This window comes from Panthera leo, assembly GCF_018350215.1.
Source record: "Panthera leo isolate Ple1 chromosome F3 unlocalized genomic scaffold, P.leo_Ple1_pat1.1 chrF3_random_Un_scaffold_30, whole genome shotgun sequence".
Classification (NCBI taxonomy): Eukaryota; Metazoa; Chordata; class Mammalia; order Carnivora; family Felidae; genus Panthera; species Panthera leo.
Window position 1 is genome coordinate 742,405 of NW_024962231.1, and position 27,043 is coordinate 769,447.

The following is a 27,043-nucleotide window of genomic DNA, read 5'->3' on the forward strand; positions in this document are numbered from 1 at the left end:
ACACACACACATGAGGATGAGCATATATTCATATATGTGTGTGTGTATATCCAATATGTCCAATTATACAAATCAATTTTACAAATGATTATTTATTTATTTTGAGAGAGTGAGTATGTGAGAGGTGGCAAGGGGAGAGAGAGGGGAGAGAGAATCCCAAGTAGGCTCTGAGCTGTCAGTGCAGAGGCTTACATCAGTCACTACCCTGAGATCATGACCACACCCAAAATCAGGAGTCAGACCCTAACTGACTGAGCCACTCAGGTGCCCCTATTGGAAATTTTTAAATGGCACGAGAGGGTATCCTTTTATTAAATGAATTTCCCTGCAAAGGTGTCCATAAAAATATTTTAAAACAATTTTGTGGACATCATAAAGTGGATATTAGTTGTTTGTCCTCTTGTCCTCTTGAAAATTGAGAGCTGAACTTCAGCAATTCCCTACTGATATAAAAAGAGATTATAAAATGAATCACCATGATGAAAATAAAGGGGAGTGTGCTAGGTGCAATGTCAATAAAGTTTGTTAATAGGATTCGTAATAAAATAGTTATTTCCATCCTCTCGTATGTTTGTATGCAAATCTTCATATCCCTGATATGAATCATTAGGTTGTATGACAATGAGAATTAAGGTTTTTGTTGAAAGATTATTAATAATTATCTAATTTTAAGGGGAGATTGTGCTGAATTAACAGGATAGACCAAACGCGATCATGATGGTCTCTAAGTTTGGAAGGAGGAAGAAGAAAAAGTGTCACAGTATGTGATGGAAGACTTGCCTGGGCATAATTTTCCCCCCAATTGTTTCTTTTGTAATTCTTTTCCCATTAGTGTAAAATGTGCAACAGTTGAACTATACAAACATCTTTGCAAACTTTAATGACTATTAGGATCCTTGATGCTGAATATGAGACAGAAAAATGCAGAACAGGAAAGCAAACTTTAAAAAAAAGAAATGAATATACTGTATGGGGAGAATGGGGAATGGAGACATCATCCTGGCATTAATATGGATATGAGATCTCTCTTTCTCTATGTCTCTCTCCTTCCTCTCTTTCCTTCTCTCCTTCCCAATTTACATGACAAATATAGACAGACAGATAGATAGAGAGGTAGATATAGAAAGATAACATATAGCTACGTATGTACATAATATACACACAGTCAAATGGTGCACAAATAATATTGAGACTCTATTTCTAAGACTTTATACAACATAGACTTAATGATTAATTGAGTAAAACAAAAAATGATCTGTGGTGATGATTTTGACAAAGGAATAAATGGCATTGATAACGTGAGGTCTAATTTTTCAGATAAACAAAATATGTTTTTTCTTTGTCACTGTGATGATGATATCGTCCATTATATTTGTATGAAGATAGGCCAGTTTTTACAAGTTCATATTGGAATTTTTGCCAACACCTTCCTGCTTCTCTTCGACATCTTCATGCTAATTCTGGATCACAGACCTAAGCCAACTGTCCTGATCATGTATCACTTGGCCTTTGTCCACATAATGAAACTCTTCACTGCACTGTTTTTTAATGTCTACAGGCCTGTTTGAAGTACTGAACATTCTAAATGATTTCAAATGCATGGCTTTATTCTGCATGATCAGGGTGACACGGGGTCTCTCCTTGAGCACCACCTGCCTCCTCAGCATGTTCAAGGCCATCATGATCGGCCCTAGCACCTCCTGGTTGGCCAGCTTTAAACAAATGTGCAAAAAGTACATCTTCCATTCTTTTATCATCTTATGGTTTCTCAGTTTGTCTCTCATTAGTGCCTGCATCTTGTATACTGCTGCTCCTTCTAATGTGACCCAGAGCAATCTACTGTGTGTCAGTAAACACTGCTCACTTTCCCGCCTAAACTCCATCATCAGGGGACTGTTTTTCACGTTTTCAATATCCAGGGATGTTTTCTTTGTTGGAGGCATGCTGCTCTCAAGTGTGTACATTGTGATTCTCTTGTCCAGGCTTCAGAGGCAGTGCCAGCACCTTCCCAGCATCAGCCTCTCCTCAAGAGTCTCTCCAGAGAGAAGGGCCACCCAAACGATCCTGCTGTTGGCAAGTTTTTTTTGTGGTCATGTACTAGGTGGGCGTCATTATCTCCTTCTCCTCCACTCTCTTATGGGCATATGACACAGTCATTCTGGATTTCCAGAAGCTTGTGCCCAATGTCTATGCCACTGTCAGTGCGTTGGTGCTAATAAGTTCTGATAAAAGGATAGAAAATGTGTTTCGAATGTGTGGGAAAATTACAATCAAGTTATAGGTACATATTGTGGAAATCATTATCTAGAACTGATCATTTTGATTTCATTCAAATTATAGAGTGTTTATTTATATATAACATTTAAATGCAATTTTAATTTGTATGTCATTGAAAGGTTTACTGTGTATAAATAATAAATATTTTTGAAACCTCTGGTAACAATTACCCACAAGCTTTTTTTGAGTTTAGTATCAAGTAAGATTCAATATTGCCATGTGTTGAACATTCCTTTATCTTTCATTTTATTTCTCAAACATTCTTAAGGAAAATTTTCTCTATAAAAGTAAAATACACTCTAAAGCATGACTATTGTACTCTATTACAATACAGTGAAATACACTCTAAAGCATGACTATTGTACTCTATTACAATGCATTACCTATTGGTAATACAACATTTGAAAATTCTGTTTACTCTTTTTACTTCAAGATATTTAGCTGTGCCTCTAATTTTAACTGAGCAACACTTTTCTCAGCACTATTTATATTTATTTCTATGAGTTCCAGCTTCTATTAGGGCTGCAGAGAGTGTACTCTCACCTCTGTATGTTTTCTAATTTATCATTCTCTTATTTTAAGGTTGTAAACTTTGTCTCATGTTACAACCTATATATTTTTTAATTTCTTTTATTTACACAGTTTGAGTAATATTTCTGGTGAGTATTTTATTTATCTGCTTTTGTTACAATTAATTTCTTATTTGTAACTTCATGCCTAGTTTTGAAATTAGAAATTTATAATCGTCATTTTTTTAGTTTTGTTTTTTAATTTGTATACAGTAGTGAAACATTTAAATGATTCTTATTTCTTCCCATTCTGATCTTCATATAATATAGTGACAATTCTATTCTCTATAAATGTTCTCTCTTGAATGGATTTGGCTTCAACATTTTTGTTCAGTATTCTAGTTTATTATTTCTTTCATCAACTCAGACTAATATAATATTTAACTAAATTATTGTGTACTAAATTGAGTTATTTAATTTTCAAGATTTAGTTGTATTAGGCCTCTTCTTCACAATATATCTTACAAGTGTATAGTGTGTCTTTCGACATTATTTTTATTTCCTATTTTTCCTGTCTTTTCTTAAATATTTTATATGTTGTAGATGAAATTTATTGTCAAATTGGTTTCCATACAACACCCCGTGCTCATCCCAACTGGTGCCCTCCTCAATAACTATCAAATAATTTAAACATATTGCTGATATATTTATTTTGTGACATGTAATTTCTTCTACCCTATACCCAAAACTAATTTAATTGTGTTTCACCATTAATAATTTCATTGTGAACTTTGGGACATATCACAGTGCAGGTATCTCTAGTCTCTTTGTACCAATCACCCTGAGGACGAGTTGGAGTACCACACAGGTTTGAGCTCCCTGTAGTCAGTCAAGATCTGGATGGCGAGACGGTCTCTGATTTTGATTGCTTCTTTAGATCCTTCACTTGAATTACTTAGCTTTCTGGGATGTTCTTATATTTTATTATTATCCTTGCTGTACATTATAAGGATTCTTTTACTTTTGTATTTTATATATATTTTTTCTATTTAAATTAAAATTAGTTAACTTGTAGTGTAGTATTGTTGTAAGGAGTACAACCCAGTGATGCATCCCTTTCAATAATGACCAGGGCTTATCTGAACAAGTGCCTTCTTAATCCCCGTCACACAATTACCCCATCCCTACAACAAACACCACTCCAGCGACCCTCAGTTTGTTCTCTGTATTTAAGAGTCTCTTATGGTTTTTCTCTCTCCATTTTTATCTCATTTTTCCCTCCCTTCCCATATATTCATCTATTGTGTTTCTTAAATTCCGCATATGAGTGAAATCATATATTTCTCCATTCCTCAGTCAATGGACCTTTTGCCTCATTACATACTCTGGCTATTGTTAATAGTGCTGCTATAATCATTGTGGTGCATGTGTCCCTTTGAATTAGCATTTTTGTATCCTTTGGGTATATACCTACTGGTGCAATTGCTGGGTCATACAGTAGGTCTATTTTTAATTTTTTGAGGAACCTCCATGCTGTTTTCAGAGTGACTGCACCAGTTTGTATCTCCACCAAAAGTGTAAAAGGGTTCTCCTAATTCCACATCCTCACCAAAATATGTTGTTTCCTCTCTTGTTTTTTTAGCCATTCTAATAGGTGTGAGGTGGTATCTCATTGTGATTTTGATTTGTATTTCTCTGATAATGAGTGATGTTGAGCATCTTTTCTGTGTCCGTTGGTCCTCTGGGTGTGTTCTTTGGAAATTGTGCATTAATGCCTTCTGCTCATTTCTTCACTGGATTATTTGTATTTTGGTTGTTGTGTTTAATAAGTATCTATTTTGGATACTGACCCTTTATCTGATATCTAATCTACAAATCTCTTCTACCATTCCTTCCGCTGTCCTTTAGTTTTGTTGTTTGTTTCCTTTGATGTGCAGATTTTTTATCTTGATAGGGTCCTAATAGTCCATTTTTCCTTTAGTTTCCCTTTCTCCTGGAGGTATGTCTAGTAAGAATTTGCTGTTGCAGAGTTCAAAGAGGCTAATGTCTGTTTCCTATTCTGGGGTTTTGACGGATTCCTTCTTCATATTTAGGGATTTCATATATTTTGAATTTAGTTTTGTTTATAGTATAAGAAATTGATCCAGCTTCATTTTTCTGCATTTCACTATCCAGATTTCTCAGCGCCATTTGCAAAAGAGACTGTCTTTTCTTCCACTAGATATTCTTTCCTGTCTTGTCAAGGATTAGTTGGTCACACATTGTGGGTTCATTTCTGGATTCTCTGTTCTGTTCCACTGAACTATGTGTCTGTTTTTGTGCCAATACCATACTGTCTTGATGATTAGAGTTTTGTAATACAGCTTGATGTCCACAATGTGATGCCTCCATAGTTTCTCCTTTTCAACATTACTTTGGCTACTTGGGGATGTTTCTCTTTCCATAAAAATTTCAGAATTGTTTCTTCAAAGTCTGTGATGAATACGGGTGTTATTTTAATAAGGATTCCATTGAATGTATAGATTGTTTTCGGTAGTATAAGCATTTTAGCACTATTTGTTTCTCCAATCTACAAGCATGGAATGTTTATGCTTTTTTGTGTCTTATTTTTTTTTAATTTTTAAGTGTTTATTAATTTTTGAGAGACAGAGACAAAGTGTGAGTTGGGGGGGGAGGACACAAAATCTGAAGCAGGCTCCAGGTCCTGAGCTGTCAGCACAGAGCTCCACACAGGGCTCTAAATCACACTCTCAGAGATTATCACCTGAGCCAAAGTCAAATGCTTAACTGACTCAGCCACCCAGGTGCCCCACTTTGGGTGTTCAATTTCTTTCATAAGCTTTCTATATTTTTCACCATATAGGTCTTTGACCTCTTTGGTTAGGTTTATTTTTTGGTATTTTACATCATTTGGTGTAATTGTAAATGGGATTGATTCCTTGGTTCCTCTTCCTGCTGTTTCACTATTGGTGTAAAGAAATGCAACCAGTTTCAGTATATTGATTTTATACCTTGCAGCTTTCTGAATACATGAATCAGTTCTAGCAGTTTTTGGTGTCTTTGGGGTTTTAGCATAGAATATCGTGTCATCTGTGAAGAGTGAAAATTTGACTTTTCCCTTGCCAATTTGAATGTCTTTTATTTCTTTCTGTTGTGTGATTGCTGAGGCTAGGACTTCCAGTAATATACTGAACAGCAGCCGTGAGAATGTACATCTGTGTCGTGTTCCTGACATTAGGGGGGAAAATCTCAGCTTTTACCATTGAGGATGATATTCGGTGTGGGTCTTTCCTATATGGCCTTTATAATGTTGAGGATTGTTCCTTCTATCTTTCTTTTCTTGAGGGTTTTTTATCAAGAAAGAGTGCTGTATTTTGTCAAATGCATATTCTGTATCTATTTAGCGTATCATGATTCTTATCTTTACTTTTCTTAATGTGGTATATCACGTTGACTTATTTGGAAATATTTATATCATCCCTGCAGCCCAGGTATAAATCCCACTGGATCTCTGTGCATAGTTCTTTTAATGTAATGTTGAATTCTATTTGATAGTACTTGTTGAGATTTTTGCATCCAGATTAATCAGGGATATCGGCCGTTAAGTCTCCTTTGCTTGTTTGTTTGTTTGGTGTGTGTGTGTGTGTGTGTGTGTGTGTGTGTGTGTATGTGTGTGTGGCATCTTTGTCTGGTTTTGGTTCCAAGGTAATGATGGTGTTCTGGAATCAGTTTGCCAGCCTTCCTTCCATTTATATTTTCGGGGAAAATTTTGAAAAGTAGGTATTAACTCTTCTTTAAATGCCTGGAAGAAATTTTCTGGGAAGCCAACTGGTCCAGGGTCTTATAATTGTTTATATTTCTTTGACATACATTGTGGTCTTCCCTCTTTTATTTGTGATTTTTTCGATTTCAGTATTCTTTATTTTCTTCCTGATAAGTCTGACTAGGGATGTTATCAGTTTTTTTTTTCTTTGAAAGAACCTACATTTACTTTTAGTTATCTATTGTACTGTTTTGTTTGTTGGTTTCAAATATTGTTCATATCTGCTCTTATGTTTACCATTCCCCTTCTTCTGCTGACTTTTGGCTTTATTTGCTGCACATTTTCTAGTTTCTTTAGGTGTAACGTTAGATGTATATTTGGGACCTATCTTGCTTCTTGAGATAGAATTTTATGTATATTCCTGTTAAGATGATCTTTGCTGAATCACATAGAGTTTGGACAGTCGTGTTTTCAAGTTCATTTGCTTCCATGTATATGTTTTTAAAGTATTTGCTGATTTCCTGGTTAACCTATTCATTTGTTTTTTTTATATATTAACTACAACTTACTGTCAGATTGGTTTCCATGTAACACCTAGTGTTCATCCCAACAGGTGCCCTCCTCACTGCCCATCACCCACTTTCCCATCTCCCCCACCTCCCATCAACCTTCGTTTTTTCTCAGCATTTCCTGGTTAATGTATCCATTCATTTTTTATATATTAAATACAACTAACTGTCAGATTGGTTTCCATGCAACACCTAGTGTTCATCCCAACAGGTGCCCTTCTCACTGCCCATCACCCACTTTCCCATCTCCCCCACCTCCCATCAACCCTCATTTTTTCTCAGCATTTAAGTTTCTTGCAGTTTGCCTCCCTCCCTCTGTTATTTACCCCTTTCCCCTCCCCCATGTTTTTCTGTTAAGTTTCTCAAGATTCACATAAGCGTGAAAACATTAACTGCCTTTATCTGTCTGACTTATTTCACTTAGCATGATACCCTCCAGTTCATTCACGCATTCACGTTGCTACAAATGGCTGGATTTCATTCTGTCCCATATGTATTTGTGTATATATATATATATATATATATATATATATATATATATACAGACACACACACACACACACAGACACAGACACACACACACACACACACACACACACACACATATATGCCATATCTTCTTTATCCATTCGTCAGTTGCTGGACTTTTAGGCTCTTTCCATAATTTGTTTATTGGTAAAACTGCTGCTATAAACAATGGGGTACAAGTGACCCTATCCATCAGCACTCCTGTATCCCTTGGGTAAATTCCTAGCAGTGCTATGGCTGGGTCATAGGGTAGATCTATGTTTATTTTTTTTAATATTAAATTAATTGTCAAATTGGTTTCCATGAAAGAGTCAGTGCTCATCCCAACAGGTGCCCTCCTCACTGCCCATCACCCACCTTCATCGCCTTCCCACATCCCATCAACCCTTAGTTTATTCTCAGTTTGTAAGAGTCTTTTATGGTTTGGCTCCCTCCCTCTCTAACATTTTTCCCTTCCCCTCCCCCATGGTCTTGTGTGAAGTTTCTCAGGTCCACATAAGTGTGAAAACATATGGTATCTGTCTTTCTCTATATGACTTATTTCACTTAGTTTAACACTCTCCAGCTCCATCCACGTTGCTACAAAAGGCCATATTTAATTCTTTCTCATTGCCAAGTAGTATTCTATTGTATATATAAACCCCAATTTCTTTACCCATTCATCAGTTGATGGACATTTAGGTTCTTCCCATAATTTAGCTATTGTTGAGAGTGCTGCTATAAACATTGGGGTACAGTTGCCCCTATGCATCAGTACTCCTGTATCCCTTGGGTAAATTCCTAGCAGTGCTACTGCTGGCTCATAGGGTAGGTCTAGTTTTAATTTTTTGAGGAACCTCCACACCGTTTTCCTGAGCAGCCGCACTAATTTGCATTCCTGCCACCAGTGCAAGAAGGTTCCCATTTCTCCACATCCTGTCCAGCATCAATAGTCTCCTGTTTTGTTCATTTTAGCCACTCTGACTGGCGGGAGGTGATATCTGAGTGTGTTTTTGATTTGTATTTCCCTGATGAGGAGCGACGTTGAGCACCTTTTCATGTGCCTGCTGGCCATCTGGATGTGTTCTTTAGAGAAGTGTCTATTCATGTTTTCTGCCCATTTCTTCACTGGATTATTTGTTTTTCGGGTGTGGAGTTTGGTGAGCTCTTTATAGATTTTGGATACTAGCCCTTTGTCTGATATGTCATTTGCAAATATCTTTTCCCATTCCATTGGCTGCCTTTTAGTTCTGTTGATTATTTCTTTTGCTGTGCAGAAGCTTTTTATCTTTATGAGGTCCCAATAGTTCATTTTTGCTTTAAATTCCCTTGCCTTTGGGGATGTATCAAGTAAGAAATTGCTGCAGCTGAGGTCAGAGTGGTTTTTCCCTGCTTTCTTCTCTAGTGTTTTGATGGTTTCCTGTCTCACATTCAGGTCCTTTATCCATTTTGAGTTTGTTTTGGTGAATGGTGTAAAAAAAGTGGTCTAGTTTCATCCTTCTGCATGTTGCTGTCCAGTTCTCCCAGCGCCATTTGTTAAAGAGACTGTCTTTTTTCCATTGGATACCCTTTCCTGCTTTGTCAAAGATGAGTTGGCCATACTTTTGTGGGTCCAATTCTGGAGTCGCTATTCTACTCCATTGGTCTATGTGTCTGTTTTTGTACCAATACCAGGCTGCCTTGATGATTACACCTTTGTAATAGAGGCTAAAGTCTGGGATTGTGATGCCTCCTGCTTTGGTCTTCTTCTTCAATGTTACCTTGACACTTTGGGATCTTTTGTGGTTCCATACAAATTTTAGCATTGCTTGTTCTAGCTTCCAGAAGAATGCTGGTACAATTTTGATTGAATTTGCATTGAATGTGTAGATTGCTTTGGGTTGTATTGACATTTTAACAATATTTATTCTTTGAACCCATGAGCACGGAATGTTTTTCCATTTCTTTGTGTCTTCTTCAATTTCCTTCATAAGCTTTCTATAGTTTTCAGCATACAGATCTTGTATATCTTTGGTTAGATGTATTCCTAGGTATTTTATGCTTCTTGGTGCAATTGTGAATGGAATCAGTTTCTTTTATTTGTCTTTCTTTTGCTTCATTATTAGTGTATAAGAATGTAACTGATTTCTCTACGTTGATTTTGTATGCTGCGACATTGCTGAATTCATGTGTCCGTTCTAGTAGACTTTTGGTGGAGTCTATTGGGTTTTCCACGTATAATATCATGTCATCTGTAAAAAGTGAAAGTTTGACTTCATCTTTGCCAATTTTGACACCTTTGACTTCCTTTTGTTGTGTGATTGCTGATGCCAGAACTTCCAACCCTATGTGAAACAACAGTGGTTAGAGTGGACATCCCTGTCGTGTTCTGATCTCAGGGAGAAAGCTCTCAGTTTTTCCCCATTGAGGATGATATTAGCTGTGGGGTTATCGTAAATGGCTTTTATGATGTTTCAGTACATTCCTTCTATCCCGACATTCTCGAGGGTTTTTATTAAGAAAGGATTTGCTGAATTTTGTCAAATGCTTTTTCTGCATTGACAGGATCATAGGGTTCTTATCTTTTCTTTTATTAATGTGATGTATCACGTTGATTGGTTTGCGAATGTTGAACAGCCCTGCATCCCAGGAATGAATCCCACTTGATCATGGTGAATAATTCTTTTTATATGCTGTTGAATTCAATTTGCTAGTATCTTATTGACAATTTTTGCATCCATATTCATCAGGGATATTGGCCTGTAGTTCTCTTTTTTTACTGGGTCTCTGTCTTGTTTAGGAATCAAAGTAATGCTGGCTTCATAGAATGAGTCAGGAAATTTTCCTCCCCTTCTATTTTTTTGGAATAGCTTGAGAAAGATAGGTAATCTCTCTGCTTTAAATGTCTGGTAGAATTCCCCTGGGAAGCCATTTGGTCCTGGACTCTTATTTGTTTGGAGATTTTTGAGGACTGATTCCATTTCTTCGCCGGTTATGGGTCTTTTCGAGTTTTCTATTTCTTCTGGCTTGAGTTTTGAAGTGGGTGGGTGATTAGGAACTTCTCCATTGCTTCCAGGTTGTCCACTTTGTTGGCATATAATTTTTCATAGTATTCCCTGATAATTGCTTGTATTTATTTCTGAGGGATTGGTTGTAATAATTCCATTTTCATTCATGATTTTATCTATTTGGGTCATCTCCCTTTTCTTTTTGAGAAGCCTGGCTAGGGGCGCCTGGGTGGCGCAGTCGGTTAAGCGTCCGACTTCAGCCAGGTCACGATTTCGCGGTCCGTGAGTTCGAGCCCCGCGTCAGGCTCTGGGCTGATGGCTCGGAGCCTGGAGCCTGTTTCCGATTCTGTGTCTCCCTCTCTCTCTCTGCCCCTCCCCGTTCATGCTCTGTCTCTCTCTGTCCCAAAAATAAATAAAAAACGTTGAAAAAAAAAAAAATGAGAAGCCTGGCTAGAGGTTTATCAAGTTTGTTTATTTTTTCCAAATACCAACTCTTGGTTTCATTGATCTGCTTTACCCTATTTTTAGATTCTATACTGTTTATTTCTGCTCTGATCTTTCTTATTTCTCTTCTACTGCTGGGCTTGGGGTATCTTTGCTGTTCTGCTTCTGTTTCCTTTAGGTGTGCTGTTAGATTTTGTATTTGGGATTTTTCTTGTTACTTGAGGTAGGCCTGGATCATAATGTATTTTCCTTTCAAGACTTCCTTCGCTGCATCCCAAAGCGTTTGGATTGTTGTATCTTCATTTTAATTTGTTTCCACATCTTTTTTAATTTCTTCTCCAATTGCCTGGTTGACCCACTCATTCTTGAGTAGGGTATTTTTAACCTCCATGCTTTTGGAGGTATTCCAGACTTTTTCCTGTGGTTGATTTCAACCTTCATAGCATTGTGGTCTGAAAGTATGCATGGTATGATTCAATTCTTGTATACTTATGAAGGGCTGTTTTGTGACCCAGTATATGATCTATCTTGGAGAATGTTCCATGTGCACTTGAGAAGAAAGTATCTTCTGTTGCTTTGGGATGCAGAGTTCTAAATATATCTGTCAAGTCCATCGGATCCAATGTATCATTCAGGGCCCTTGTTTCTTTATTGGTCCTGTGTCTAGATGATCTATCCATTGTTGTAGGTGGAGTATTAAAGTCCCCTGCAATTACCACATTCTCATCAATAAGGTTGCTTATGTTTGTGATTAATTGTTTTATATATTTGGGGGCTCCCATATTCGGCTCATAGATATTTATAATTGTTAGCTCTTCCTGATGGAAAGGCCCTGTAATTATTATATAATGTCCTTCTTCATCTCTTGTTACAGCCTTTAATTGAAAGTCTAGTTTGTCTGATACAAGTATGGTTACTCCAGCTTTCTTTTGACTTCCATTAACATGATAGATAGTTCTCCATCACCTCAGTTTCAATCTGAAGGTGTCCTTAGGTCTAAAATTAGTCTCTTGTAGACAGAAAATTGGTGGGTATTCTTTTTTTATCCATTATGATACCCTATGTCTTTTGGTTAGAGCATTTAGTCCATTTACATTCAGTGGTATTATAGAAAGCTATGGGTTAAAGTCATTGTGATGTGTATATGTTTCATGCTTGTAGTGATGTCTCTGGTACTTTGTCTCACAGGATCACCCTTAGGATCTCTTGTAGGGCTGGCTTATTGTTGATGAATTCCTTCAGTTTTTGTTTGTTTGGGAAGACCTTTATCTCTCCTTCTATTCTAAGTGACAGACTTGCTAGATAATGGATTCTCGGCGCCATATTTTTCTGTTCATCACATTGAAGATCTCCTGCCATTCCTTTCTGGCCTGCCAGGTTTCAGTAGATAGATCCGTCACTAGTCTTATTGGTCTCCCTTTATATGTTAGAGCACGTTTATCCCTAGCTGCTTTCAGAATTTTCTCTTTATTCTTGTATTTTGCCAGTTTGACTATGATATGTCATGCAGAAGATTGATCCGTTATGTCTGAAGGGAGTTCTCTGTGTCTCTTGGATTTCAATGCCTGTTTCCTTCCCCACATCAGAGAAGTTCTCATCTATGATTTCTTCAAGTACACCTTCAGCACCTTTCTCTCTTTCTTCTTATGCTGGAATCCCTAGTATACTCATATTATTGTGTTTCATTGCATCACTTAGTTCTCTAATTCCCCCCACATACTCCTGGATTTTTTTTATCTCTCTTTTTCTCAGCTTCCTCTTTTTCCATAATTTTATCTTCTAATTCATCTATTCTCTCGTCTGCCTCTTCAATCCGAGCTGTGGTCGCCTCCATTTTATTTTGCACCTCATTTATAGCATTTTTTAGCTCCTTCTGACTGTTTCTTAGTCCCTTGATCTCTGTTGCAGTAGATTCTCTGCTGTCCTGTATACTTTTTTCAAGCTCAGCGATTAATTTTATGACTATTAGTTTAAATTCATTTTCTGTTATATTGCTTAAATCGTTTTTGGTCAGTTCATTAGCTGCCGCTACTTCCTGGAGTTTCTTTTGAGGAGAATTCTTCCGTTTCATTATTTTGGATAGTCCCTGGAGTGGCGCGGAACTGCAGGGCTCTTCCCCTGTGGTGTCTGGAGTAACTTGTGTTGGTGGGCAGGGCCGCAGTCACACCTGATGTCTGCCTCAGCCCACCGCTGGGGCCACAATCAGACTGGTGTGTACCTTATCTTTCCCTCTCCCAGGGGCAGGACTCACTGTGGAGTGGTATGGCCCCTGTCTCGGCTACTTGCACACTGCCAGGCTTGTCTTGCTGCTTCTATGGGATCTGGCATATTAGCCGGGGTGGATCCACAAGGTGCACAGGGGCTGGAGGGGCAGGCTCAGCTTGCTTTCCCTTTGGTGGTCCACTGCGGAAGGGACCCAGTGGCACCGAGAGGGAGGCTGACCCGTTGGAGGGATGGATCCACAGAAGCACAACATTGGGTGTTTGCGCAGTGCAGACAAGTTCCATGACGGGAACTAGTTCCCTTTGCGATTTTGGCTGGGGGATGGGCAAGGGAGATGGCTCTGGCCAGTTCCTTTGTTCCCCGCTGAGCTGAGCTCTGTCCTCTGGGGCTCAACACCTCTCCCTCCCATTGTCCTCTAGCCCTCCCGCTGTCAGAGCAGAGCTGTTGACTTATAACATTCCAGATGTTAAGTCCCGCTGGCTGTCAGAACACACTCTGTCCCACCCCTCTGCTTTTGCAAGTCAGACTCAGGGGCTCTGCCTTGCAGGGCGGGCTGCCCCTCAACCGCCCTGGCTCCCTCCTGCCAGTCCGTGTAGCACGCACTGCCTCTCCGTCCTTCCTACTCTCTTCTGTGGGCCTCTTATCTATGCTTGGCTCCAGAGAGTCTGTTCTGCTAGTCTTCTGGTGGTTTTGTGGGTTATTTAGGCAGATGTGGGTGGAATCTTAATGATCAGCAGGACGCTGTGAGCCCAGCATCCTCCTTCGCCACCATCTTCTTCCAGGGCCCCTTACTTCCTTCTTTGAGGTTTTTTTTTTTTAATCAATAATGGATTCTGTATTTTTTCGAATGCTTTTTCTTCATATATTGGGATAATCATATGATTCTTATCTCTTATTAATGTGGTTTATCATGTTGATTAATTTGCGAACATTGAATCAGCCCTTCGTCCCAGGAATAAATTTCACTTGATCATGGTGAATAATTCTTTTAATGACTGTTGGATTTGATTTGTTACTCTATTGTTGAGAATTTTTTTATCCATGTTCATGAGGGATATTGGTCTGTATTTCTACTTTCTTGTAGGATCTTTGTGCAGTTTTGGATTTCAGGTAATTCTAGCATATCACAGAAGGAGATTGGAAGTTTTCCTTCCATTTCTATTTTTAGAAAATTTTGAGAAGAATATGGGCTAAATCTTCTATAAATGTCTGGAGAACTCACGTGGGAAGTCACCTGGACCAAGAGTTTTGTTTATTGGAAAATTTTTGAATACTGATTCCATCTCTTTGCTAGTTATATGTTTTCTCAAATATTTATTTCTTAATGTTTCAATTTGGGTACTTTGTGAGTTTCTAGGAATTTGACCATTTCTTCCAGATTGCCAGACTATTGCCATATAATTTTTCATAGTATTATCTTATGATTATTTTTATATCTGTGGTGTTGGCTGTGATCTCTCCTCTTTCATTCAATATTCCATCTATTTATTTTCTTTCTTTTTTGTTTTGGTAAGTCTGCCTCAGAGTTTATCAATCTTATTAATTTTTTCAAGAAACAACTCTTAGTTTCAGTCATCTGTTCCACTGGTATTTTTAAAAATGTGTATTTATTTATTTTGAGAGAGAGGCAAAGCATGCAGAGGAGGGGCAGAAAGTGAAAGAGAGAATCCCAAGCAGGCTCTCCACTGACAGCAGAGCCCCTATGCAGTGCTAGATCTCACAACCATGAGATCATAAGCTGATCCTAAATCAAGAGTTGGACGCTTGAACAGTTGAGCCACCCAGTTGCCCCGTTGTGCTATTATTTTTGTTTGTTTGTTTGCATACCATTTATTTTTTCTTAGTCTTTATTATGTCCCTTATTCTGGCTTTAGGCTTTGTGTGCTCTTCCTTTCCTAGTTCCTTTAGGTATGAGGCTAGTGTGATTAGTTGAGATCTTTCTTGCTGCTTGAGGTAGGCCTGATTTGCAATACACTTCCCTCTTAGGACTGCCTTTTTTGAATCCAAAAGTTTTGGACTGTTGTATTTTTATTTTCATTTGTCTCCATGTATTTTTTTTAATTTACTGGTTGACACTTTTATTCTTTAGTAGGATGTTCTTTAACCTCCGTATATCTGTAGCTTTTCTAAATTCTTCCTTCAGGTCAACTTCAAGTTCCATAGCGATGTTGTCTGAAAATATTCATGCTATGACCTCGATCTTTTTGCATTTGTTGAGGGATGTTTTGTGACCCGTATGTGATCTATTCTGGATAACTTTCCATGTGCACTTGAGAATAATATGTATTCTGCTGATTTGGGATGAAATATTCTGAATATATCTGTTAAATCCATCTGGTCTAGTGTGTCATTCAAAGTCATTGTTTCCTTTTGATTTTCTGCTTGGATACTTTGTCCACTCCCTAAGTGGGTTATCACTGTCTCCTAGATTACTGTATTATGTATTGTATTGTATTGTATTGCAGTATGGTATCTACCATGTTGGGGACACAATTATTTACAAATGTTAAAACTTATTGATGGATAGATCCCTTAGATTATTATATCATGCCAGTTTTCATCTCTTGTTACACTCTGTTTTAAAAATATAGTATGTGTGATATAAGTATGGCTATTGAAGATTTCTTTTGAAATATTTTCATATGACAGATGGTTCTCCATTACCTTACTTTATGTTTTTTTAAGTTTATGTATTTATTTTGAGAGAGAGCATGCAAGTGTGGAAAGGGCAGAGAGAGCCCAAAGCAGGCTCTGTGCCACCAGTGCCGAGACAGATGTGGGCCTTCAAATCATGAACTGTGTGATCATGACCTGAGCTGAAGTCAGATGCTTAACCAACTGAACCACCCAGGTGCCCCATCTATCCCTAACTTTCAATCTGCTGTTGTCTTTAGGTCTAAAATCGGTCTCTTTAGGCAGCATGTACCTAGGTCTTATTTTTATCCATTCTGGTACCCTATGTCTTTTGATCTGAACATTTAGTGCATTTATATTCAGAGTTATTATTGAAAGACATGAATTTAATATCATTATGTTACCTATAAAGCTTGTGTTTCTGTGATGTTCTCTGCTCCCTTCCAGTCTTTATTGTTTGGGCTTTTTTCTCCACACAGAGTGTACCCATTAATATTTTTTAGCAAAGCTTGTTTAGTGGTCACAAACTTATTCAGTTTTTATTTGTCTGGGAAACTACTTCTTCCATTCTGAATGACAGCCTCGCTGGATAAAGTAGTCTTGTCTGCATACTTTCAGCATGTTGAATATATATACTGACTTTCCGCTGTGGCCTGCCAAGTTTCTTTGGAGAAATCTGCTGCAGACTGGATCTCTTTTCTTTGTAGGTTAAGGACTTGGTTTCCCTTGTTGGCTTCAGGATTCTTTCCTTGACTGTGTATTTTGTGAATTTGATTATGATACGTCTTATGATGGCTGGCTTTTGTTGAATTTAACAGGAGATCTCTGGGCTTCTTGAATGTTGATGTCTGTGTCTTTCCCCCAGATTCAGGAAGCTTTAACCTATAATTTGCTCATGTAAACCTTCTGCCCTTTTGGTTCTCTCTTCATCTGCTGGGACTGCTTCATATGAATGTGATTACATTCGTAGAATTTGCTGAGTTTGCTCAGTCTACTCTCATGATCCAATACTTTAATTCCCCCCTTGTTTTCAGCTTCATTATTTTGCATACTTTTATCTTCTACATCACTGATTCATACGTCTGATTTATACACCCTCTTTTTATGGCTTTCCGTATGGTTTGCATTTCAGTTCTAGAATTTCCAACTTCGGCCTAGATTTTAACTCTTTTATCTCTGCTGTAAAGGATTCTCTATAGTCTTTTCTTTTTTGAAGCCAAGCTAGCATACTTATAATTGTCGCTTTAAATTTTATGTCTGTATTTTACCTATAACTCTGTTGATTAAATCCATGTCCATTACTTCTACTCCTTGTTCTTATCTGTTGCAGTGAATTACTGTTTTGTCATTTTGTCCAGGAAAAAGAAACAAAGGAAGAAAGAAAGAAAAAGAGAGAGAAAGCATGCAAGCAAGCAAGCTTGATCTTAGGAGTGTTTTGTTATGTTTCTTAAAGAAGCTAGATCTAGGGCACCTGGCTAGGTCAGTTGGTGTGCTTGCCACTCTTGAACTTGGGTAAGTTCAAGCTCCATGTTGGGAATGGAGAGTAATTAAAAATAAAATCTTTCAAAGAATAAGGTAGATCCAAATAATGAAAGAATATATATATTCTGTGCCGATTCTATCTGCACTAAACTGAAGGTTTGCAGCAGTCTATGATCAGTAGATTTGGTGCATGTGAGTGGTTTGTGCTAGTCTTCTGTGGGAAGGTCCTGTTGCACTGTGTCTTATCCTCACTTGCCTGTTTAGAGATGCACCTGCAGGGCATAAAGCGACTGGGTTTGGTGTATTTTGCTCCAGTCCCCAGTTGGTGGCAATGTTTAGCTCACTGAGTTTTGTCAGTCTTAATGAGTGAGGGCAAAATGACTTCACCCTCTCTCTCTTTTTAATAATTTCTCTTACACTAGTTTAGATTATTTCTTTTAGTTTTTAAATTTTTATTTAAATCCAAGTTAGTTCACACATACTTTAATAATGATTTGAGGAGTAGAATTTATCAATTCATTACTTAAATATAACACTCAGTGCTCATCCCAACATGTCCCTCGTTAATGCCCATCAGCCAGTTAGCCAGACCCCCACCCAATATCCCTCCAACAGTGCTCAGTTTGTTCTCTGTATTTAAGAGTCTCATAATTATCATTTGCTTCCATCTCTGTTTTTATCTTATTTTGCCTTCCTTCCCCCTATGATCTTCTATTTTGTTTCTTAAATTTCACATATGAGTGAAATCATATGATGTATTTCTTTTACTGACTTAACTTAGCATAATACAATCTATTTCTATCCACATTGTTGCAAATGGCAAGATTTCATTCTTTTGGTTGCCAAGTAATATTCCGTTGTATATATGTACACCACATCTTCTTTATTCAGTCATCAGTGATGGACATTTAGGTTCTTTCCGTAATTTGGCTATTGTTGATAGTGCTGCTATAAACAATGGGATGCAAGTTCCCTTTCAAATCAGCATTTTTCAATCCTTTAAATAAATGCCTAGTATTGCAATTGTTGTGTTGTGGGGTAGTTCTACTTTTAATTTTTTGGGGAACCTCCCTACTGTTTTTTAGAGTGGCTGTACCTGTTTGAATTTCCACAAGCCGTGCAAAGAGATTATTCCTCTTTCTCTACATCCATGAGCATGGGCTGTTTTTCCATTACTTCGTGTCTTCTTCAATTTCTTTCATGAGCTTTCTATAATTTTCAGCATGGAGATATTTTACCTCTTTGGTTACGTTTATTCCTACATATTTTAAAGTTATTGGCTTAATTGTAAAAGGCATCGATTCCTTGATTTCTCTTTCTGTTGCTTCATTATTGGTGTATAGAAATGCCACTGATTTCTTTATGTTGATTTTGTTTCCTGTCACCTTGCTGAATTCATGTATCAGTTCTAGCTGTTTTGTTTTTTTTTTGGTGGAGTCTTTTGGGATTTCCAGGTAGAGTACCATGACATCTGCAAAGAGTGAAAGGTTTTTTTCTTCCTCCCTCACCCTCTCTCTTGTCCCAGAGGTGGAGAGCTTGTGCCTGCCACTCATCAGTATGTCCTCAAAGAATATAAATAATCACCCTTCTTATGTACCCAGCTTCCACCAGATCCTTACTTTCACCCTGTGTGTGTAAGAGTTGTTTTATCACAGGCACCAGGCTGGGTTTCTAAACTCCAAATTTTAGAGACTTGTGTGCGGTGGCCCAGTGTTGATTCTGGGGGAGGACTTCAATACATTTCTGCTATTTCCTATCGACTCCCAGGAAAACATTAGCTCAATCGCCCAGGGGTTCATAAGTTGTGGCAAAGTGGAGCAGAAAGCTGGCACCAAGACTCACAGTCCCCAGCTGCTGCTCCTATGTCTGGGATGGTGCAGCAGGTGGGCACCACCCTTCCTTCTGTCCGCATAGAGTCCTCGCTGCCACTCTCAAATGCACTCCAAGTGGAGGAGCCTTTCCCCTGTGTGACCCAGGAGATCCTCAGACCACACTGTCCAATCCAGTGTCTCTGCCCTTCTTCCCCACAAGACCATCACTGAGCTTGTCATAACCCTGAAGGTGGTGAACTTCTAAATCTTCAGATTTTTTACTCTGCTGCTTATAATGTCTTGTGGTAGACAAGGTAAGCAGGGTTCCTTCCCATCTGCAACACCTTCAACACCCTCAGTCCTTATCTACATGAAATCAATTCTCTGCATCTCCTACCTTGAATGATTCTTATAGAATTGCAATTTTGTTCTCTAAGTCCTCAAATTGATTTTCTGGGTGTCCAGAATGATTTAATATTTATCTAGCTGTGTTTGAAGGATGAGGCAAACTTCAAGTCCTCCTACTCTTAAATAATAAGTAATTTTATCCTTAAACATCTAATGTCTTTCTAATTTTTTTGATTTTTAAAGTTTATGTAGCTACGAATATTTTATTTTCAAAAACTTTAGTCCTTTAAAGCTTTATTTATCTTTGAGAGAGAAAGCGTGAATGGGGTGGGACACAGGAAAGGAGGACAGAGGATCCAAAGAGGGCTCTGGGCTGACAGCAGAGAGCCCAATGTGGGGCTCAAACTCACAAACCCTGAGATCATAACCTGAGCTGAGGACAGACCCTCAGCTAGCTGAGCCACTCAGGTGCCCCTACTTGTAAAAAGTTTAAATTTATATCTCCTTATTTTCAATACCTTAAATTCATTTCTTCAAGTTATTTCTAAATGTTTTTATTTGTTTAATACAATTATGGATGTATTTTTCACTTCCTTTTCAATGTTTTTCATTGCTAGTATATAAATATATATTGTAGGTTTGTATTTAATATTGATTTTGTATCTTGCATCTTGTTCAACTTGTTTATTATTTCTTGTGAAATTTTGGTAACTCCCTACAAATTTGATATACCGAATCATATCATGTGTAACAAAATGCAGTTTTAGTTCCTTTTTTTTTCCATTCTGGAAAACATTGATTTTTGGAAGTTTAGCCTATGTTTTATGTGTGAAATAATCTCAAAATTCATGGAGTATAATTTGTATATATTTTGGTGAATTTCATTTGCTTTCTTTTTGAGAACATGAGTCTATATACAAGAGATAATAATCTGTCATGTTCTTTTGTTATCATGCCTTGGTCTGCTTTTGGAATCAGAGTAATACTAATCACCTAATATTACCTGGGAAGTATTCCACTTCTAGTATTTTTTGGAAGTGTTTGTGCAGACTTGGATCAATTATTCACTAAATATTTGGCAAAATTACCAATTAAGTCATTTAGGTTTTCGTTTTTATCTGTGAAGTTATTTTTAATTAATCCATTTTCTTGCTATAAATCTATTTATATATTTCTTTCTCTAAATGTCTATTCAGATATTTTATTTCTTGATTTATCTTTGTACCTTGTGCATATCGAGGTGTTTATTGCTAATGTTTAGTATTCTTTGTTTCATGATTTTCTAGTCAGTTGGCATAAACTAATCAGGAAGAATAAAACATGAGAATAATGATTTGGAGAAACCAATTAATGATCCAATGATTATACTGTTGTAGGATACAGGTTATGAATATAAATACTCATAGTTATTGTGTGACCAAAATAGATGCTAAATACAAACTGAATTTATGAATAATGTCTTTTGAATTTAGATTTTATCAAAACAAAAGAAGGATCCTGCTCTTTTTTCAAAATAAATATTGAGTTAAGACCTAATACTAAATTTTCCATAAAAAAATGAAAAATGACATAGCAAATTAAGAAAGTTATAAAAATAAACATTTCATGAATCGCAGTGGGTAAAACCAACTTAGAAAATACAGTCTGTTAGACACTAGTCTTTTATACATTTAGGTGGCACTTGAGTTAAAAATGTTCAACTTAAATTTATGGAAGATGCCAACTTGGTACATCTTTATCATGTTACGTGACATTTAAGACATCATAGATAAGAAATTGTTTTGTATATTACAATAAATATAAAGAATTTCAAGTGACTTTATTAAGCAGTTTCTTTAATTAGAGATAACTACAAAATATTAACATTTTAAACCAGTGAATATAGGATACACATAATTTTCAAATAAAAAGCATAAATTATAATGATAATGGCTGTAGACCTATTAATCATAATTAACTTCATGAAAACATAAATCTCACAGGATGTTAATAGAATTTTAAGTATATTGTAGAATAAATAAAAATTAAACCTGAGATTTTTCAAAATGACCTTGGAAGTGAAAGGGGGAGCATGAGCTAAAAGAGCGTTGAAGTCAAAGACATAAATTCAGGTAAATAACTATATTAATGGTGGCATAATGCTAAGAAAATAACTAATTCTTGCCATATACAGGTAATATTAAATACAGTGGAGTATATCATACCAGGAAATTGTGTAAAACATAAAATAAATTTTCAAAACTTAACAAAAATTATTTATACTCTACAAATTATTATTACCATAAGTATATTTATAATTACACAAATATACAAAGTTGAGAGTCATGAGATGTTGTTGTCTGCCAAAAATATCTTTGTGAAATAGTTTACTAGTGTAGTTACTGTATATATATGTGCTTTTAGGTAAAATATTAGTTATTTCCTAATCTTTTAATGTAGGTAGCTAAAAACGCTCAAGAAGTTACAAGAACCCTAAAACCTGATGAATAGAATTGGAAGGAAAATATGAGATCTCCTCTAGAGCAGAAATACATCAAGGGAATATCTAGATGAGTTGACTAAGAAGCAAGTGTTCCCTTCAGATAATGGTTTATCACAGGGACTTAAAATTCATGTGTGTTGAACTTTTTTTTCCCTCAGGACAAATGGAATAAAAAAATGCACTGACTTTCAAATGTGATATTTCCCAAAAGTAAGAATCAAATTAAAAAGTTTGAAGCCCAGGGCACCTGGGTGGCACACTTATTTAAGCGGCCAACTTCAACTCAGGTCATGATCTCGCAGTCTGTGGGTAGGAGCCCCACATTGGTCTCTGTTCTGAGAGCTCAGAGCCTAGAGTCTGCTTCAGATTCTCTCTCTCTCTCTCTCTCTCTCTCTCTCTTTCTCTCTGCCTCTTCCCCACTCCTGGTGTGTCTCTTTATCTCTCAAAAATAAATAAAAAGTCAACATAAAGCCCATAAGAAAATACAAAATCAGAATGGTGTGTCAGAAATTAGATGCCACATAAACGTCAGATATTGGCATTATGTTTAAAATGTTTAAAAAATATGTAGGAAAAACAAAATCAAAATACTGTGGAATAACAAGACACCATAAGCTTGGCAATGGTCATATAAAAAGTAAAAATTCTAAACATAATACACTTAATACATATATAAGAGTTAAAGATTAAATTAAACTGAGATGATAAGAGGAAGAGTAAACTGGAGTATGAAACTCAATGACTAAAGAATATAGTCCAAAACAATGAAGTATGTACATATTAGTTGTAGAAACATGAATACTAGCATGAGAAGGAATAAGACAATAGACACATCCAACTGTTTCACTAAATGTGTAAAATAAAAAATGAATAATCAAATAAATAGTGAATTATAAATTCTTGAGTTCAAACACCTGACATGAAGACTTGAATTTAGAAGAGGGGTGTGCCAAAGAGAGATAAATAAAATAATTAAAATATATGTTAGTAAAACAGAGAAACTCCACAAGTTGAAAAAAAGGATTAAAAACAGTGAGAGAGAGAGAGAGGGTGAGAGACAGAGAGATTGAAAACTTACAAATAGGAGAGCAAAATCTCCACAGCTATTGTATTGCCAGAAAAGAAAGAAAAAAAAAATATTGATGCCCATACAAATTATTCAAGCCAAAACTGGATAATTAAATAACTTTAATAAATAAGAATACTATTTTCAAAAGTACAAGCACCGAGGACTTTAAGAGACAAAACAGATGAACATAAGGGAAGGGAAACAAAAATAATATAAAAACAGGGAGTGGGACAAAACAGAAGAGACTCATAAATATGGAGAACAAACTGAGAGTTACTGGAGGGGTTGTGGGAGGGGGGATGGGCTAAATGGGTAAGGGGCATTAAGGAATCTACTCCTGAAATCATTGCTTCACTATATGCTAACTAATTTAGATGTAAATTTAAAAAAATAAAAAATAAAGTAAATAAATAAATAAATAAATAACTTGCTCCGTTAAAAAAAAAAAAGTAAAAGCCTGAGAAATTTGACTACATTAAGGACTTGATTTTTAAATTTCAGCTTTATTGAGGTATAAGTGACAAAATTGTATGACATGTAATGTATACACTTTGGTGATCTGATATGCATATACATTGTGAAAGCAATCCCATCGTCTAGTTAACCCATCCATCATCTCACATGGTTATTTCTGATACAAAATTTAAGTTCTACTCTCAGCAAATTTCAATTATACAATACAGTGTTATCAATGATAGTCACCAAGTTTCACATTAGTCTCAGACCTTATAGTTGAAAGTTTGCACCTTTTTACCAGCCGCTCCCTATTTCCCCACACACACTATCCCAGCAAACAATTTTCTACTCCTTCTTTCCCCCATGTTACGTATGTATATATATTTTTTAATTTAAATACTAGTTAACGTATAGTGCAGTATTGGTTTCAGGAGTAGAATTTAGTGATTCATCACTTACATATGATGCCCTCATCATATGTATTCATCCCAAGTGCCCTCCTTAATGCCTATCACTCATTTTGCCATTTCCCACCCACCTCTTTTCCAGAAACCCTATGTGTTCTCTGTATTAAAGAGTCTCATGAGCCAAAGCATAAGAGACTCTTAAAAACTGAGAACAAACTGAGGGTTGATGGGGGGTGGGAGCAAGGGGAGGGTGGGTGATGGGTATTGAGGAAGGCACATTTTGGGATGAGCATTGGGTGTTGTATGGAAACCAATTTGACAATAAATTTCAAAAAAAATAAAAATAAAAAAAAAGTCTCCTATGGTTTGCCACCCTCTCTGTTTTTACATTATTTTCCCTTTCCTAACTTATACCCATCTGTTTTGTTTCTTAAATTCCACATATGAGTGAAATTATACATTTGTCCTTCTCAGACTGACTTATTTTTCTTAGCAGAACACACTTTAGTTCCATCCACGTTTTCACAAATGGCAAGATTTCATTTGTTTTGATCACCATGTGGTATTCTGGGGTATAGACAGCATATCTTCTTTATCCATTCATCAGTGATAGATATTTGGGCTCTTTTCATAACTTGGCTATTGTTGATTGCACTGCTATAAACATTGGAGTGCATGTGCCCATTGGAATCAGCATTTTAATATCCTTTAGAGAAATATGAGCTTCCTAATAGTATACTTCAAGAGGAAAGAAAAGGTATCTTGTAGAAAGGTCTAAGAATCAAAATGAATGGGTAAGGTCCACTGTATGGTAATAGAACGTAATGGTGGACATGGGACTAAAATAACTATATCATCATTGGCAATATTGGTTTTAAGAGCATTCAAATATAATTAAAAGTGTTATTTTGTTATTTCACACACTTGTTTAATGGGTAAAAAAAGTATCCAGTTTTTTGTTGTTTTTTTTTTTTTTTGCAGCGTTAACTTTTTAAAAATGGATGACATTTTCATTGCATAAATTGGAGAATATTAGTTATTCTTGTATGAGAAATGATTAGCACCGAAGGGCTGACAGTGGCATAGACATTGACCACAAGCTTCTGGATACCCAAGATGACTGAGTTATTCACCCAAAGCAGTATTGCCAATGATGACATGATAAGGTTCATCCGGTACATGACCGCGAAGAAACTCACCAGCAGCATAATTGTGTGTGGCTCTTTTCTCTGGGCAGACTCTTGGGGAGAAGTTGGTGATATGAAGGTGCTGGGACCATCTATGAGGCTTGAACAAGAGAATTACCATGTATACGCTTGAACGAAGCACGATCCATATAAAGGTGATATCACAAGATGTTTTCAGGGTGGAAAACAGTTCATGAATAACAAATTTCATGGGGGATAGTGAGAAAAGTTCGCTGAGAGACAGCAGTTGTGTCTGGTTCACATTGGAAGAAGCCACAGTGTAGAAGATCAGGTAACTACTGCAAGGCAAACTGTGGCACCATGAGAAGACAAAAATATAGATCACATAATTTGTGAATTTATGTTTAAAACAGGACAAACAGGAGGTGCTAGGGCTGATGGTGATGGCTTGAGTCATGGTCACAAAGCAGGTAGTATAGATGGAGAGACTCCTCCTCACCCTGTACATGTAGAAAAATACCTTATATTTGAGGTCATTCTGAGAAAACAGTGAGTTAAACAGGCCTGGAGACAACAATCACAGTACGATGAGGAGCATCATTATTTGGACAAGGGGTAAGTGATATGCGATCAGGTCAGTAGGCTTAGGTCTGTGATTCAGAAGTGTGAAGATGTGGAAGAAAATGAGAAAAAAGTTGGCTGAAAGTCCAATGCCAGCTTGAAAAAAAACCACATTATTTAATGGTAAAAATAAGGGAACAGAGTTTGTCTTAATGGCATAAGTAATAAATGTTTTGTATATCTGGGAAAAAAATAAACTACTTATCACCAGTGTTCTTTCTTCAGGAGTCAAAATCCTCACAGCCATCAGGGTTTTCACCTCATTATTTTTAGTAATTGCCTCAGCAATATTTTCTACACCAAATGACTTTAATATATATCAAACACCAACACACTCACAGTCAGGCCTACATAAGTTTTCCATTACGAATATTCCTATTGTACCCGAGTCCTCCTCTTTGCAAAACATTTTGCTTGTTTTCTGTTAACTTACTTAATATTTAGCACCCATGACAGTGATGTGCATATAAAATCTCTAAAAAAGATAGTTATAGGGAAAACTGAATTATTTTTTTTTACAAATAGGAAAGACTAATCTAAGCAAATAATGGGAAAAAAAGTAATTTCCGAATTGAGTTTTTGTCTCATTGCATCACTTTGATTTTTTCTAACTTTCTTATTCTCCCAAGTTTGTGGTCCATTGTGATTATATGTGACACATTTTAACAATCCCATATATTTCTGTATTTTACTTTATTTATTTTATTTTTTTAATGTTTGTTTATTTTAGCGAGAGAGATATACTGAGCGGGGAAGGGGGCAGAGAGAGAGTGAGAGAGAGAGAGACAGACCCTGAAGCAGTCTCCAGGTACCAAGCTGTCAGCACAGAGCCCGATGTGGGGTTCGAACCAACGAACCATGAGATCGTGACCTGAGCTGAAGTCAGCCGCTTAACTGACTGAGCCACCCAGCCTCCCCTAATTTCTGTATTTTAAACAAGGATATTAGTAATCTTGCCAGCCTCCATAAACTTATATTCCATTTTCCATTAAATCCAAAATATGTCCAGGTTCTGGCGATAAAGTCACAAAAATAGTTGTGGGAAGAGAATTGTTCTCCTTAACTCAACCCTATCAAAATTATCTTCCCACAACTACAAATTGATTCTCTCCCAGTTTAATTTCCATTCCAGAGATCTCTAATGTAAATTATTTTCATATCAGGAGTTAAATGCTAGCCCAACTATCAATTTTCAAAAGGATAAAAACAACATTTATCTATTGTGTTACACTCATGAAGTTGCATAGAAATAACTATGTATTAATTCCTTTTTTCTGAAACTTTACTTAATATAGGTCTATATCCA

General features: G+C 36.7%; 1 protein-coding gene across 2 annotated transcripts in view; it reads left to right on the top strand.

Annotated features, from left to right (window-relative positions):
- The window catches only part of LOC122212807 (ankyrin repeat domain-containing protein 26-like), a 101,141-nt gene extending 74,952 nt beyond the window's left edge, over positions 1 to 26,189 (top strand). For both annotated transcript variants that reach the window (XM_042926778.1, XM_042926788.1), the window contains one exon: positions 25,206 to 26,189. The gene's annotated coding sequence lies outside the window, so the exon portion shown is untranslated. The remainder of the gene's footprint in view (positions 1 to 25,205) is intronic.
- The last annotated feature ends 854 nt before the right edge of the window (positions 26,190 to 27,043 follow it).